A 15,261-nucleotide genomic window follows, 5' to 3' on the forward strand; every position below is an offset into this window, starting at 1 on the left:
ATTACTGAATGATAATCTACATTTAATTTAATTTTCATTTAATTTAATAGTTTAATCTACTTTGATATAGATATAGGCAAATGATGAATTTTTCTAATATTTTATAACTACCTAAAGTAAACTGAGGTCGTTTCTTGTTTATATAACTACCTCATTTATTTTTTATATAACTTTATTATATTTATTTAACTTATATAAATAAATATATTAATTGTTATATAACTACCAAAGTAATGCACCAGTGTAATCCTGAAATTCTTTATTGATGCTTGTCAAAGCAAACACATATGAAAGAATTGAGGTAAAATATTTTTATTTTGTTTTCTCATAAAATCCGGTGTCAGAGCAACATTTCCCAAAGTGTGTGCTCACGAATGTCAACTCCATAGATATGATAATAGGTGCCAGATGAGAGAAGGTTTCAATGGCACAAAATTTGTGGACACCTGAGTTAAAAAAATTAGCTTTTTTTTTTTTTTAATTTATTTTTTATTGGTGTTCAATTTACTAACATACAGAATAACACCCAGTGCCCGTCACCCATTCACTCCCACCCCCCGCCCTCCTCCCCTTCTACCACCCCTAGTTCGTTTCCCAGAGTTAGCAGTCTTTACGTTCTGTCTCCCTTTCTGATATTTCCCACACATTTCTTCTCCCTTCCCTTATATTCCCTTTCACTATTATTTATATTCCCCAAATGAATGAGAACATATAATGTTTGTCCTTCTCCAACTGACTTACTTCACTCAGCATAATACCCTCCAGTTCCATCCACGTTGAAGCAAATGGTGGGTATTTGTCATTTCTAATAGCTGAGTAATATTCCATTGTATACATAAACCTTTTTTAAAAATGTACTATTCCCTTAATCTCTTAGTATGTAAATGTTTATTATGACTCTCCAAAACTTTGAGAGCTACCATGTTTCGGAACAGAGTTTGGGAAATTGAGGTATATATCACTTTTTCTTAAGATGTTCCACTTTAAATTTATAGATTCTGAGAAATAAAGACCTTTAGTAGGTAAATAATTTGCTGAATGGTAAATTTTACTATGACCTTTTGGTGTACAGGAACACGTTAAAAAAATAACTCTATTAAACTGTGTATTTTCCCTCAAAGATATATAATCGGTCAACACCACCAAACACAGAATTTTTATTACCTGTGCTAGACAGTGTATCAGGAACAAGGCTGAATGAAATACAAGTTTTCTTATCAAATAAATTCTTTCTCTTAATGGAGAGTAGATACATATAAATATAACGTAAAAGAATGCTCATCTACAAAGGGAGTTAAAGTCTTTTGGGAGTTTTGAGTCAAGAGAGATTCCTCATCACTGGGGTCACCTTTAGTTTAAGAGGCAGGATTTCTGGCTCTCCTCCTCTGGCTTGGCCAGTGCCATCAAGCTTGTAAAGTTCAGTGGGATCCTGCTCTACAGTGGCTTGGCTGCCTGCCCTTGTGGAAATTCTCATTTCTCCATCAGCCTCTACCATAAACAAATATGCTTTATGTGCTGCTTTTGTGCTTATAGGACCTGCATGAAATATGGCCTTGGGCCACTTGAAAATGTAACTATAAAATTTTATAGGAGATAATGGTTCCCAGAGTGCTGTCCCTCATCTTCTTCACTCAAACAACTTTTATGCAATATCTACCGCTTCAGCAATAATTGACATGTCCTTGTGAAAACTGATCCAATCCCTGACTATTAATTATTTTTTAATACAAAGTGGACTATTTAAAACAATATTCACGCCAGTGGCAGCTTTGTGAAGAAGAGCCAAGTGGGGGTGGGGGAGACACTCTGAATGTCTCAGAGATAAATATATTTTTTAAAGAAGAGCCCAGGGAAGGATGACCGACTGCTCAGCCAAGGCTCCACCAGGGACTTCTACTTTCTTTCATCCACTAACCTTGTCTGTGGGCTCACTGTCATTCTTTAGGGAACCCATGCTTTGAGTGCTCCTAAAATTTTGTGTTTCAACCTCTTGGATTCTGGCTTATGCTTAAAAATACTTCATAAATATATTTTATTTTGCTGTCTTTTCCTCCTCTCCTCCATACTCACCCCCCACTTCCTATCTTTCTTTTTTCTTTCCTTATGCTCTGGAACAGATAAGCCCATTTCTCATGTCATGACACACTGTGATCATTGGTCTGCTCAAGGCCTTTTTTGGATTTGTTTTTGTTTTCAACTTACTTTGTTTCTTCATTTCATATCGTTTTTGCTATCTATAGCTTCATGGGGAATTTTTAAAATTTGATTAATGTGGGCTTGTTTTCTTCTTTGTGGGGAGAAGCTGGAGATTTTCAAAATTTGAATTGCTATGTCATTTTGTGCACTCCTATTTATGGAAGTGGTATTTTCATACACATCTCACTCTCTTGTGTATATTATGCGGTACCATGCTATTACTACGGAACCCTGTTTGTACACGTAGTCTGTTGCTTCTAATGGTTACAGAGAAATTCAGTGTATATTTAACACTTTTAACTTCTCCAAATGATAGCCACTTACCCTAAATCTAACTCTCTGCTATCAAGCATGGTAATGAGCAATTTTATATATGTGCCCTTAAGGATCTGTGTGAGACTTCTATGGGACATATTATCTAGAGAGAAATTGCTGGGTTATATGCATTGCATGTATTCTCAGGAATAATATTCCTAGAGTATGACCACAGGAAATGACCAATAAAAAAGGAACACCACCCATGGTTCTGGAACTAATTCCTAGAGACCTCAGCTCTGCCAGGTATCACTATCTTAGGTAATGAACCATGGAATGGTCTAACGGCTCACTGAGGAAGATGCAGGTTATCTGTGGTAGCAGAAATCAATTTAGAAGATTGAGAGGAAGCAGCTATTGGCCAATCAGAACAAAAGCATTAACAGAAAAAAAAAAAAGCATTAACAGATACATGGTTCTGATACATACATCAGGCTGGACATCAGCTATGAGCTCATGTATTAACTCTAGAGTGGGAGGTGGCTCTCTGGAATGGAGGCCCTGGTGCACCTTCCCAATAGCAGGTGGGAAGATTTTGAAGAGACAGATGACTGTCACTGTATCAGTTTGTTTTTCAGATTTCAATTTTCTTGAATCGGTTTTATCCTTCTGTATATTTCCATTATTTGCAAATATTATAGAGGTTTTCAAATGCACTTATATATGGCTATTCGATATTCTCTCTCTCTTCTCTCTAAAATTTCTGTTTGTATCTCCTAAAAGCTCTGAAAGTTCTAACAGATACTACTAATAAGAATGGACAGGGTATATGTTCCCCCATAAGTATTTCTTTTCTTTCCTTCCCTCTTTTTTCTCATCATAATTCTTATTTTTCTTTTCCTCTTGTTTGGGTCATCCTCTGACGATCTCTTACAATGTGAATGGTAGTAAACTCTGGTCACCATTGTGTTTTTTTCTATATACAGCCATGTCCAATTGGCCACTACTGCAATCCCCAGCCAACATCTGATGGTTCTGCTGTCTCCATCCTGTCCAGTTTCAACTTCCATCATATAAGACCAACTCCCAGTTGACTCAAACTTTCTTACTGAAGGCTGCAGCCCAGTGTTCCCACTGCCCTACCATTCAATTATGCTGTAGGGGTATCAGTATCTTCTTTCAGGTATGACATTGCCCTCCTGCCACCGTTCTGCACACTTTTCACTGTAGTGTCCAAACAAATGGTGGTCGGTGGTAAATCCACTTTATATGACTCTCTGAGAAAGAGTAATAAACTCCATGTGTCCCAGTATCTTAGAGAGATTTAGGAAGCCAGATCTTGAATCTTTTAGTTAGAGTCACCAACCCTTCCTTTATGACTCACATGTAAGTATTGAGGGCCTGGATCGGAAGACAGATTTTTGTGACAAACGATAATGTTCTTCCTCTGAAACATGGGGCCAACTTTGTTTGCCTGGTGTTTCTATCTTTTGGCATGAGGTTTCCTCCATTCCTCATGGAAATGGACCTCTAGTAGACTAATTTCCATCAGTTCAGAGATTTCAGGACCCCAGAGATGTACATTGTTCCTTCTCTCCATTTATGCCAAATAAGAATGCCAAGGGAGAGAATAAATAGCAGATGGATAAAATGTTGGCAGAAGCCTGGTCAATGAACCTTTGCCACAAATACGGCAAGTTACAGAGTAAATAAAAATAGTCAAATAGCAGTGGGCCCAGATGATAAGTAAGAGAACACAAGTTAATTTACAATTACAAACATGTCTGGGAAGTGTTTCCACCACTGGGTCATATTTGGATGAGTCTTGGCAATTAGGATTCATTAACCTACTCCCTTGGGGATCATTTTATCTCTTTAGTATGACTTCTATCTCTTTACTGATTTAGTCCATATGTATTATGTACCTTAATCTCGAAGACACCAACATTTTACTTCTCATTTTCAGGTTCTTATGAACCTTGCTTCCATTACCCTGCCTATGCAATGTACATACTAGATCTTATAACGCCTATTATATAATTCCTAAAATTGAACTTAAAGTCCATGCTGGCTTACAAGGCATGACATTCTCAAGCTTTTGACTCATTTTTCTTTATGAGAGGACCATTGATTAAGGCTAATGGGAGGTATGTTGTAATGTTCTTTTCTGCTTGAAGGAGTTACTTGTGGGGTAACTATGGAATAAGAGAGAAGACTCAAGGTTGAATCACAGATTACCAGCTCCTCACACCTCTGACTGTAGCTAAGTTATTTAACCTTTTTAGGTAGTCTATCAGGTTTCTTGCTGTGTTAAAAAGTAAGGATAATTGCTCCTCCCTATTATCACATGGCTATTGTATAACAAATTGGTGTAAGAACAGTTTATTGTTTCTAAATTTTATACATGTATAGCAAGATGGATAATATTTTATTTTCTTAACAACTGATGAAGAGCTTTTTAGGGTACAACTAACTTCAATGAGTCAGTTATTTGAGTGTGCTAGAGGTAGAAGTTAAACATATAGCTGAATAGACTAGCACAAAGGCTTTAAAGTAAAACTTTGAACTGAGAACATGTAGAGGAAATTAGAGAATGAGTGATGAGTAGAGTGCTTTGTAGGCATCCTGGGTATAGCTTTGTGAATATGTAATATGTCCACGTGAATCTCACCCATCCCCATCCTCCCAATCTTCAGTCTTAACAATGTATCAAACACATTTGAATGTGTTATAAAATCTGGTGGAAGAAGTTATTTTGCATTTTCAGAAAGTCATTTCTGAAAGTGGTTGGAGCTCAAGGTATATGGCTGGGGTACTGCTCCTATGGCATCTGCATCTATGTCAGATACATCATCTTAGATGAACTGATGGAGAAAAGGAACACAATTGCTGAGTTAAATTCCTGTGGATGAATATTTCATATTCTTCTTTATTTGTAAAAGTTACAAACAGATTTAACTGCCAAACTGAAACCATGGCAGTGCAGGGCTGACACTGAGAAAGAAATATGCTCCTTCCACTAGTATAGGCAGTTTGGGGATTTAGGACTAAGTATAGGATGCCTGGAACTGACAAGGCGGGTGCTTCTACACATGGCAGAGAGAATAGCTGATGGTTTAATTTGGGCTATGGAACCAAGATTTCTTCTTGGCAGAGAAGAGGAGAGTATGAAGGCATAGGCCTAGGGCCAAGTCATGAGCACATGGAGGCTCTGCAATTAGTACAGACTTGAGAGCAAACACTTATGGTCAATACCATGATTTCTTCAGTGTTACAGTTGGTGAGAAGGCTCCCTCTTCTGAGCCAACATCCTGAACTTATCAGAAGCCTATGGGTTCTGCCTATAATCTAGAAAGTTAGCCACAATTTGGAGTCTGGAACTCATAATCTAGAAGATATGATGTGAGAAATGGCAGACGCTAGATCTGAGTCAGCTATTGGAACTGTGTTTGGAATATAAGCAGCAAGAGGAAGAGAAGCCTTATCCTAAGGTATCCAGAGAGAGGCTCTGGACAGAAAGAGTGAAAAAGACTGGTTCATTAGGATGTACTCCTCTGCCTCAGCCCTCAGAGGAGCAGACACCCAACCAGTACTCTCTCTTGAGAGAAAGAGAGAGAAAGCACACGTGTGCACACATGACCTGGGGGTGGGAGAGAGGCAGAGGGAGATAGAGACTCTCATGCAGGTTCCACACTCAATGTAGAGCTCATCCTGGGCGTTCAAGCTCACAACCTTGAGATCATGACATGAGCTGAAATCAAGAGTCTGATACTTAGCCAACTGAGCCACCCAGGCTGCCCTAGATTCCACATCTAATCCTCTAAACTGTGCTTGCCCAGAGGAAAAAGCAAGGTACCCCTGAATGGGGCCAAACAGAACTATAGACCTCTGCATAAGTAGCATATTATTGGTTATTCTCACCTTCCCAACTGTAATTTTCTCATGAAAATTCTTATTTTTGTCCTTGAATCCTTGAAAAATTTAGCAAAATCCTCCATTTGAACCTTCTGTAGTGTTCTCTATAGCAAGGTAAGCATGATCCATAAAGCAAGATGGAAGGGGTTACAGATGTCATGTCACTGAGAAGGAACTTCCTCTTATCAGTGATAGAATCTTGACACCTGTTAAGAGAAATCACACAAAACTTGAGACTATATGTCCTTGTGATGTTATACTTGAAAACTGTGTCTTAGGGCTGCCAAAGAATTATTTAATTCTCTAGAAGAAAGTACCTTTCTGGGTTTTGATTTATTATTGATTAGAGTCCAGACACTGAAATTACATATAAACTATAGAGACTGAGGAGTTGTATATGACTTTTGATCAGCGGAATGGAAATGATTTTCTTTCAGATGGCAAAATATAACTCCAAAGATCCACAGTTTTATTGCCCTGTAGATTATTGACTAGTTGTGTATCTAATTTAGCAAAATTATTTCACTACCCCAGTTTCATCCAACTATATAAATTTCTGTTCCTAAAATGCTCTTGTAACAGCTTCACAAGCCCATTGTTTATCACATTAATAAGTTAAACTATTTTTGATATGTTTTATGAAAGTCATGTTTTAATTTATGTTAGAAATATACGTTGAGAGACCAACAGAAAACTCTGGACAGTGAATGGAGCCCCAGTCTCGTAATTTTTACTCCTCCTCCAAATAAACCAAAGAGCCTCAGCTACATTTCATGACTGATTCCTTGATCTTAATCAGTCATTGTGCACATACTCAAATCCCAAGGCATTTATCTTATTATTTATGGCCAGATAATTCATAGAAAGGATACGATGCTCAAGTCATGCAGAGTAAACATCATTATTTTCGGGGGTCACAATCTCCTGCTGCTTATCTCTCATCATTTGTACGTTTCCTGTTTGGATAAAATGATCTGTTTCTTTTTAATGCTATTGACTCAAAGCATATATTTGAAAACTGCTTATTTATTCTGTTTATATATGATGAGGAAGTGTCTACTCATAGCTTTAAAAATATAAATTACTCTGTTTGGAAGAGGTGTAGTTTGCTCAATTTTTCTTCTCTCTGTTCTGATTCCTAACCTTTTGTGGGTAAACTGAGAGAATCTAATAAAATCTAGACCCTTCACCTTGGAAAAGATGAACATATGCACGATACTTTGAAAACAATTTCAGGATTTGAAAGATCCCATGGAGCTCACTCATGAATCAAACAAGAATCTAGGAACAACAAATCAAGTGACTCTCCTCTACCATTAAAAAAGCATTATCCCCCGGTCCCAGGATTGAGTCCCACATCAGGCTCCCTGCATGGAGCCTGCTTCTCTCTCTGTGTCTCTCATTAAGAAATAAATAAATCTTTAAAAAAAAAATCCTTTCTATCTTTTTTTTTTCTGTTTCTAAATCCACATTCATAGCATCCTGTTTGAAGTTTAGAACCATATCTTGGGCTCTCTTTATAAACAAACTATTTCAGCATCTTAGTTTGTGCTATTTCCTTTAGCATTGCATTTAGTTTTTATCATAATGAGATATGCATTTTGGGGACATGAACTATATTTTTCACAAGAGATATGGTCTCATCTTTGTTTCTTTTATATATACTTTTCTTGATGTAACTTGAATTCTTAAGCCATTTATCTTTCTCACCTTACAACTTTCCACACACTGCTAAAATTTAACCATGTGAGATGGAAATAGAAAAAAAGTCAAATGCCAGTTGATATTGTAACATCCGCTCTTAGGGGCCAAGTGAACAAACCTTAGATAAAAGTTATTATAGCCCTCACTGTATTGTTTTAAAAGAGGTTGTATTTTCCACTGCATTGTAAATCCTTAGAAGCATACAAATATTATCACCTATGAATTTTTCCCGCACTGAGCGGATCATTTGGCATGGAGCAGCAGTTCATAAAACATTCCAATGGATAATGAATGATGGAAGATATTTGAAAGATTCTTTTTCTTCAAGGAGATATTGTGTTTTTCAGTTTCATGGTTCAATTACTGTTGGATTAGTTAGTAAACATACCCCACCTTCCTTCCAAGCTATCTATTACTATTGTGATTAATATCTATGACATTGTGATTAATAATTCTAGTGTATAAACATGAAAGTAAATGAAAACAGTACTTTGTGTTTAAAATAAATGATAAATAGAAGAAAGAAAAGCAGTCAATACTTTACAAATGGGAAGGGCGCAGACCGTTTAAGGTACATTATTTTAAGCTTAGAAACTGATATATTTCTTTAACTTTGCCTTATGACAAAATTCTGGAAGCAAGTCAAAACAGTTTGCATAGAGAGGCATTTATTGATTCTTTTGCTTAAAAGCGTCCTTCCTGAAACATTGCGGACATGACGAAAGAACATGAACTTTGGAGTCAAAAGGACTGGCTTAGAATGTGGGATTCATTTCCCTTTAGCAACAAAATCAAGACTAGTTATTTAACTCTTGTATGTCTCATTTTCTTTATACAAAAAATTTGAAGAATGTAGAATGCATGGGGTTGTTCACTAATTTCATAAGTGAAATAATAGTGATATCTCAGGAAAGTGCCTGAACGCTAGGATGCATTACATGAAATCAGTTAGTATCTTATTTCTTTTCAGTCAAGTTATCCTCTGCAGGGAAAATTTAATTTACACAGTGCCTCCTGCAGAGGATGTAAAATTTCCCACATACATTACATACATAGATTTACTCATGTAGAAATAGCTACAGTAAGGACAAAGGGAGAAATATGACTGAAATAAGAAGAGAAAATATGCAAAACCCAACTTCGAGCTTCACGTCACTGGTGATGGCTATATAAATGAAATGGCGGAACTCAGAAGCTGGTTGTGTTTCCTGTTACATGCGTTCTTGTAAACATCCACACATCATCTATGTCCTTCTTATTAGTGCCACCTTCTTCAAATACCAACAACCAGGTTATTGTAAAGTATACACAGTTGAGGCCTGATCCATTCCCCCTAGGTTGAATGACCCACTCTTGTCTGTTACGTGCTTGTTTTATAGTCTACTTCTTCATTATGAATTTCATTCCTCATCTTCTCCAACCTGCTGCTGTGGGGTTTGGAGAGAGAGATAACTCATTGTTGTCCTCATATATTGATGGGGCTAAATTTGGAGAGAAATTCTTACCTGGGTCTTTTATAGAGTGTTAGAGTACTCACCTTTTCAGAATCTTGATGCCAGCTCTCCCCCCTCTCCCCATCTCTCTATCTCATTCTCTCTCTCTTTCTCATTTTTAATCTGGAAATTTGATGGTGAACTTTCCCCAGTAATCAATTTACTAATTCCTTACTCCAAGAGCTCAACAGTCTGTTTTCCATCCCAGCTTCGACTTTATCCCTGATTTATTTAAGGATTCTTCGTAAGTTATTCTCCTATTTCCTTTCCAAAAGGGCTTTTTTTTTATATATGTGAAATCTCTTACCTTTGTTTTCTTTGATATTATCCCATGTTCAGCACATTTTACAGATTTTTAAAATAATTTCAGATATTTCTTATTTATTTTGGTATTTTGGGCAGATATTCTAGAAAAAAGTTCTGTATAATTTTAGATATTTCCTATTTGTTTAGTGTTTTGGTCTTTATTATGGACATCTGGAAGGAGTAGTCAAATAGGCAAGTTTTATCATTTTAGAGAAGCAGTCTCTTCCTTCTCTTTACTGAGAGATAGTTTTAGAAGATGATATTGTGTAAGGAAAAGGTAAAAGATAAAGAGACTGCTAAGAGGGCCCCAAACTTTGTAGTGTGGCACTCAGTAGAAGTGTGCTTCTGAGATACATAATCGAAACACTGGCCTCTCTACTTCTAAAGATACTTAAGAGAGTTCCTGTTGGCCTCCAGAGGTTCCTTACTGATCTCAGAGTGTTCTGTGGCAGACAGCAGTGTTCTGTGTATGTGGCCATCTTGCCTAAAGTCTGTGAGATGCTCTGGGGTGGGGTGGACACCTTATTCATCATTTTTGCCTGGTTTCTTGCCCCACGAATAGCAACCTATACTAGTCAATACATGTTAAGCAAAAGTATTAACAGGAATTAATTGAGAGTCCCTGATTTCAATCTTCCCCTAGAGCTAGAAAGAATTCTGTTTATGAACTTTAAAACTGTTCCAATTATAGAACTGTAATATGATCAGGGGTTTTTCTTCCACCCCTGTACTTCTACCTGACAAGAACTAAGGAGCAATTTTTAAAAACTGACCATTATCTTTTCCCCCTATGTTAGTATGGAGAACCATACCAAATAATCTTGAAATGATTGTTGTAGGGACCTTATGTTAGGCTGACTTAACTCAAGAGTGTATTCCCAGATCTTCTTCCTTTGATGCATGTGAGCCAAATCTCATCATTGGCCCTGTTTCCAATCTCACTTTCTGATTTTCTCTTGCTTTGTCCTTCTTTGGTTTAAATGATTTTCTGAACTAGTTCTTTGATTCTCATTTTCCTTTTTCCCTTTTCTCACCTTCAGCAAGTTTTATGCCTTCAGGCATGGTGTCTAGACAGACTGATGGAGTCTATCAAGGCTCAACTTTGGTAACTGCTCCCTCCCCATCTCCAGCAATAACAGATAGACAGATACCCCCACACATAACCACATCCACACACGCAGCTATCACTGCCTTCACAGGAAGCCATAGCAGCAGCTGTCCTAAATTCACTGAGTAATAGTAAGGAAGGTCCAATTTAATCAAAGGAAAGTATCATAAAGTTGCAAGCTACATGCAATCTACGATTAAAAGGAGCAAAATATCACCTTAGGTTTGATGGTTTTGGGGGAGGGGCTTTATTGGCTATTGAATGAATGCATACAGCCTCAAAGCTCATAAAAGTTCAAATTGTTGTTGTGTAAGAATTTAATATGCTTAATGTTATGATGGCCAATATCTAATATTTTCCTTTATCGAGACATATGTCTAAAAGATCTATCACCCTTTTAATAGAGATGAAGAACCAAGGCTCAGAGAAGTTAAGTGAATTGTCCAAAGAATAAGCAAATAAGTAGCTATAAGACCTGGACTCAGAGCTTCTAATTTCAAAAGGTATATTCTTATAAGCACTTTCTATTGGACCCTACTGTTTACAGAACATTCTCGCATAATCAGTATATTCAATTCTTACAATATTCTATTGAGTTGATATTTTCTATGGTTAACTAACAAGTATATTTTCTATAACTAACTAAGAAGAATTTCTACCCAAGCTGCCCCAAAGTTGAAACCAGAACTCACCGCAGGTTACTTGTCTCTAAATCTATGGATTTTTAACTATCACTAATGACTGTTTTGTCCATTCTGTATGCTCTAAGAATAGTGACGAAAAGGATTAAAAGTAATGTTGAAATTATATTTTGTTAAAGTCAAAGTTATCAGTGACTTAAGGACTCTTACTTTGAGCTCATTGCAACTTCTCTCTCCCAAATGATTTATCTGCTCAAATTGACAAATATCATCAGATAATTTGATCACTAACCAAAGTGATCGGAGAAAGATTTCTTGGCAAAGAGTTTGTTGTGGGTCGAATTGTGTCCCTCCCAATCACCTCTACCCTCACATGTGACTGTATTTGGAGATTACTTACTCTCAGTGACTGAGTGACCCTATTTGGAGAGAAGATCTTTCAAGAGGTAACTATGTTAAAATGAAATCATTAGGGGACCCTAATTTAATATGACTGGTGTCTTTAGACATCTTTAGAGGAGGAAGTATGGACACAGCCACAGGCAGAAGGAAGATGATGTGAGGACCCAGGGAGAAGTTGGCCATTTACATGTCAAGGAGAGAGGCCTGGAACACATCCTGTCTTCATGGCCTCATTAAAAAACTGTCTCTGACTACACCTTGATCTTGGATTTGTAAACTCCAGAACTACGAGAAATAAATTTCTGTTGTTTAAGCCATGTAATTTGTGATACTTTTTTTAGGGAAGCCCTAGAAAAATCAAGAATGTTCATAATAAATTAAAGAAGTCTTTATGAGTCTTGAGAAAATAGCAAACCATTTTTGACATGACAAGAAGAATTTCAGGATATATATCCTATATATAGGATAATTTCAGGATATATATATATATATATATTCTCTCTTAAAGAATATTAACCTAGCCTCTTGCTCTCCCTCTCCAGTATATTGGTAGTGTGATCAGAATTATGGAGGTGTCAAGCATTAAAATCTTGAAATTTCACAGGACTGATTAGATTATATGGGTTGCCTCTCTTCTGGGCATAAGGAAAGTAATAAAGTAATAAGGAAAGTAATAAATTAGAGCTTGCTTGCAAAGATTTTATGGTAACCAGGATAGTTTGAGGTAATAACAGAAAGCTTATTTTGTAAATGATCCTCCAATTTTTTATAGTTCCTTTTTTTGATCATTTTATCTTGGTGGTTTTTCATGTGTTAATTTATTGTCAGAAGACTATACTTTCAGGGATCATTTCTATAGTTTGTTAATTTTTTGTCAGGACATTGGCAGCTTCCCTTTACTCTTGCCACTAAGGGAATTGGTAGTAATTAGCAGTAATGTATTTGGAGAGCTGAGTATCAACAGTCTGTTTAAAGATAATGACTATAAACTGGCATATGTAACTCAAAGAATTTCTTATAATTTTTCCTACTATAGGCATGTGTAGAAAAGGAAGAAAGAAGGTTTTTTTTTTTCCCTTTTCTACCCTTGTAGTTTCTTGACTGAGGTTCTATAACAAAAGACAGATTGACAAGAAAAAAAACAGAGATTTATTAACATATATATCTCATATATACATGAGAAAAACTCAGGGATGAGTAACTCAAAGGGGCAACTAGAGCTTGGGCATATGTATAGCATCTTAACAAAAGAACAGAAAATCTTTAGATAAATGATAAAGCAAAGGAAAAAGGCCTTGAATCTATAGGGTGGTAAACCATGGGGAGGCAAATATTAAGGAAACTAGGGGTGGAGAAAGTCTCCTTAGTAAAGTTTGTTATGTAGATTCCTCTGGTGCCATCTCCAGGCTCTTAAGAGTCTAAAATTGCCTCTGGTGATTAACTTTTGTTCCTTCTGGTAGAGATTTAGAAATTTAAATCCTTCGTAAGCAAACAGGAGAGAAGAGAGTTTTACTTGCTTCTTCCCAACTACCTTCAGATCAAAATAATGATCATTATGTCAAAGTGGCATACTGGTGGCAAATTCTGCTGTCCTTCAGAAGCTCCCCTGGAAATGAAGTGGTAAGAAAGTCCATATGAAAGTCATAGGTTTTGAGATTCATCCATCCCAATGACTTAGCACCAGAAGTATACATCATAATCACCTGTGAATTGTTTAAAGTCAAATATCGCTGAATATTCCATGTTTGATAAGCCTGGAATGAGTCCTGAGCATCTAGAGTTATAACAATCGTTACAGGTGATTCTGATGCTTGTTGCTGATGAAGGACCAGGACAGCTTCCCCACTCACCGGCCTTTGCAATGACTCAGGGCTCTAGTGCTGGAACAGGCTAAACTCCCTTCTGCTGCATCATAATTTCTCCCAGCATTTATCCTATGTGATTTCCTGTTCCTCCCTCCCCACCTCCCCCCAACACCGTAACTTTCTTCCAGATTTAAACTGACTTTGGAAAAAGAGAAGATGAAGAAATTACAAAGCCTTATCAGATAAATGCTCAGCAATCAGAAAAAAAGCACATCACCTCATCATCATCTTTTTTACTCCCTGGTGGGTGTGATTTCTATTTCAACATCAGCCTGGCTGGGCAGCCCCCTAATTAAATAGCTTCATCAGCTACAAGCTTTGAGATAACAGTGAGAGCAATAAATGATAGGATGTGACTTTGGAAAAATACTTGTAGCTAATGAATCACAATCATATGCAGAATTTCAAGTGTACATCACCGGGAATATATTGAGTTAGAATATTATGACTGGAATTGTGAACAGCACTGTCAGAACATTGACCTTATGTTTTCCATAATCTAGTCCTTCTCTTCCTTGGAAACTTGGTTAAATTTCTCAAACTTGTTTCCTCTTCCTCTTCCTTTATGTGAAATACTAGTCATAACAAACACATACATGGCACCATGTATCTGTTTGTGGGTTGCTTTGAAACCTATATCTGAGGTCTTATGTAGGTAAATTGCAATGTTTTTTTTTTTAATTTAGATTTCCTGAAGAAAGACTATATTTATGTCTTCAATTTATTTTAATTGCTTAGCAGTACTTAGCAAAAGACTTTCCTATTACTTCAGAGATTGGATGGTCCAGTCTAGTGGAAAGAACATTTCCATGAGAATCTGACATCTTGGATTTAAATTTCAGACTGTATGCAAGGTAAGCCATGGTTACTTAAACCTCTCTGTTTCCCAAATTCAATACAGTGCTTATAAGTTTCGATTCATGAGTTATTGAGAGAATTAAATAAAACATGCAAAAGTGTTTTGAGTGTTGTGAATATATAACGCCTTTCTGGTCCAGTTCTATGGATTTACTGATAATGCTCATTAAACATGACACAGTTAGTTTTAAAAGACAATTTTTCAGATTTTCATTAGCTTCGTAAAATATATATTATAGTATTAATGTGTTAAATGGAATAAAGGAAACGGCATTTAAAATGGAGTTGAGAGGGGGTGCCTGGATGGCTCCATCAGTTGTCTGACTCTTGACTTCTGCTCAGATCATGATCTCAGAGTGGTGAGATCAAGCCCTAGGTCAGGCTCTCTGCTGGGCGAGGAGTCAGCTTGGGGTTCTCTCTCTCCCTCTGCTCCTCCCCCCACCTCCTACTTGTTATAGCATGCTCTCTCTCCAAATAAAATTTTAAAAATAAACAAAACAAAATAAAAGAGTTGGGAA

The 15,261-nt window shown here is 36.7% G+C and overlaps 1 pseudogene; it reads left to right on the top strand.

Moving 5' to 3' along the window:
- The first annotated feature begins 12,848 nt into the window (after positions 1 to 12,848).
- Positions 12,849 to 12,935, top strand: LOC144313112 (small nucleolar RNA U3; annotated as a pseudogene).
- The last annotated feature ends 2,326 nt before the right edge of the window (positions 12,936 to 15,261 follow it).

This window comes from Canis aureus, chromosome 4 (assembly GCF_053574225.1).
Source record: "Canis aureus isolate CA01 chromosome 4, VMU_Caureus_v.1.0, whole genome shotgun sequence".
Classification (NCBI taxonomy): Eukaryota; Metazoa; Chordata; class Mammalia; order Carnivora; family Canidae; genus Canis; species Canis aureus.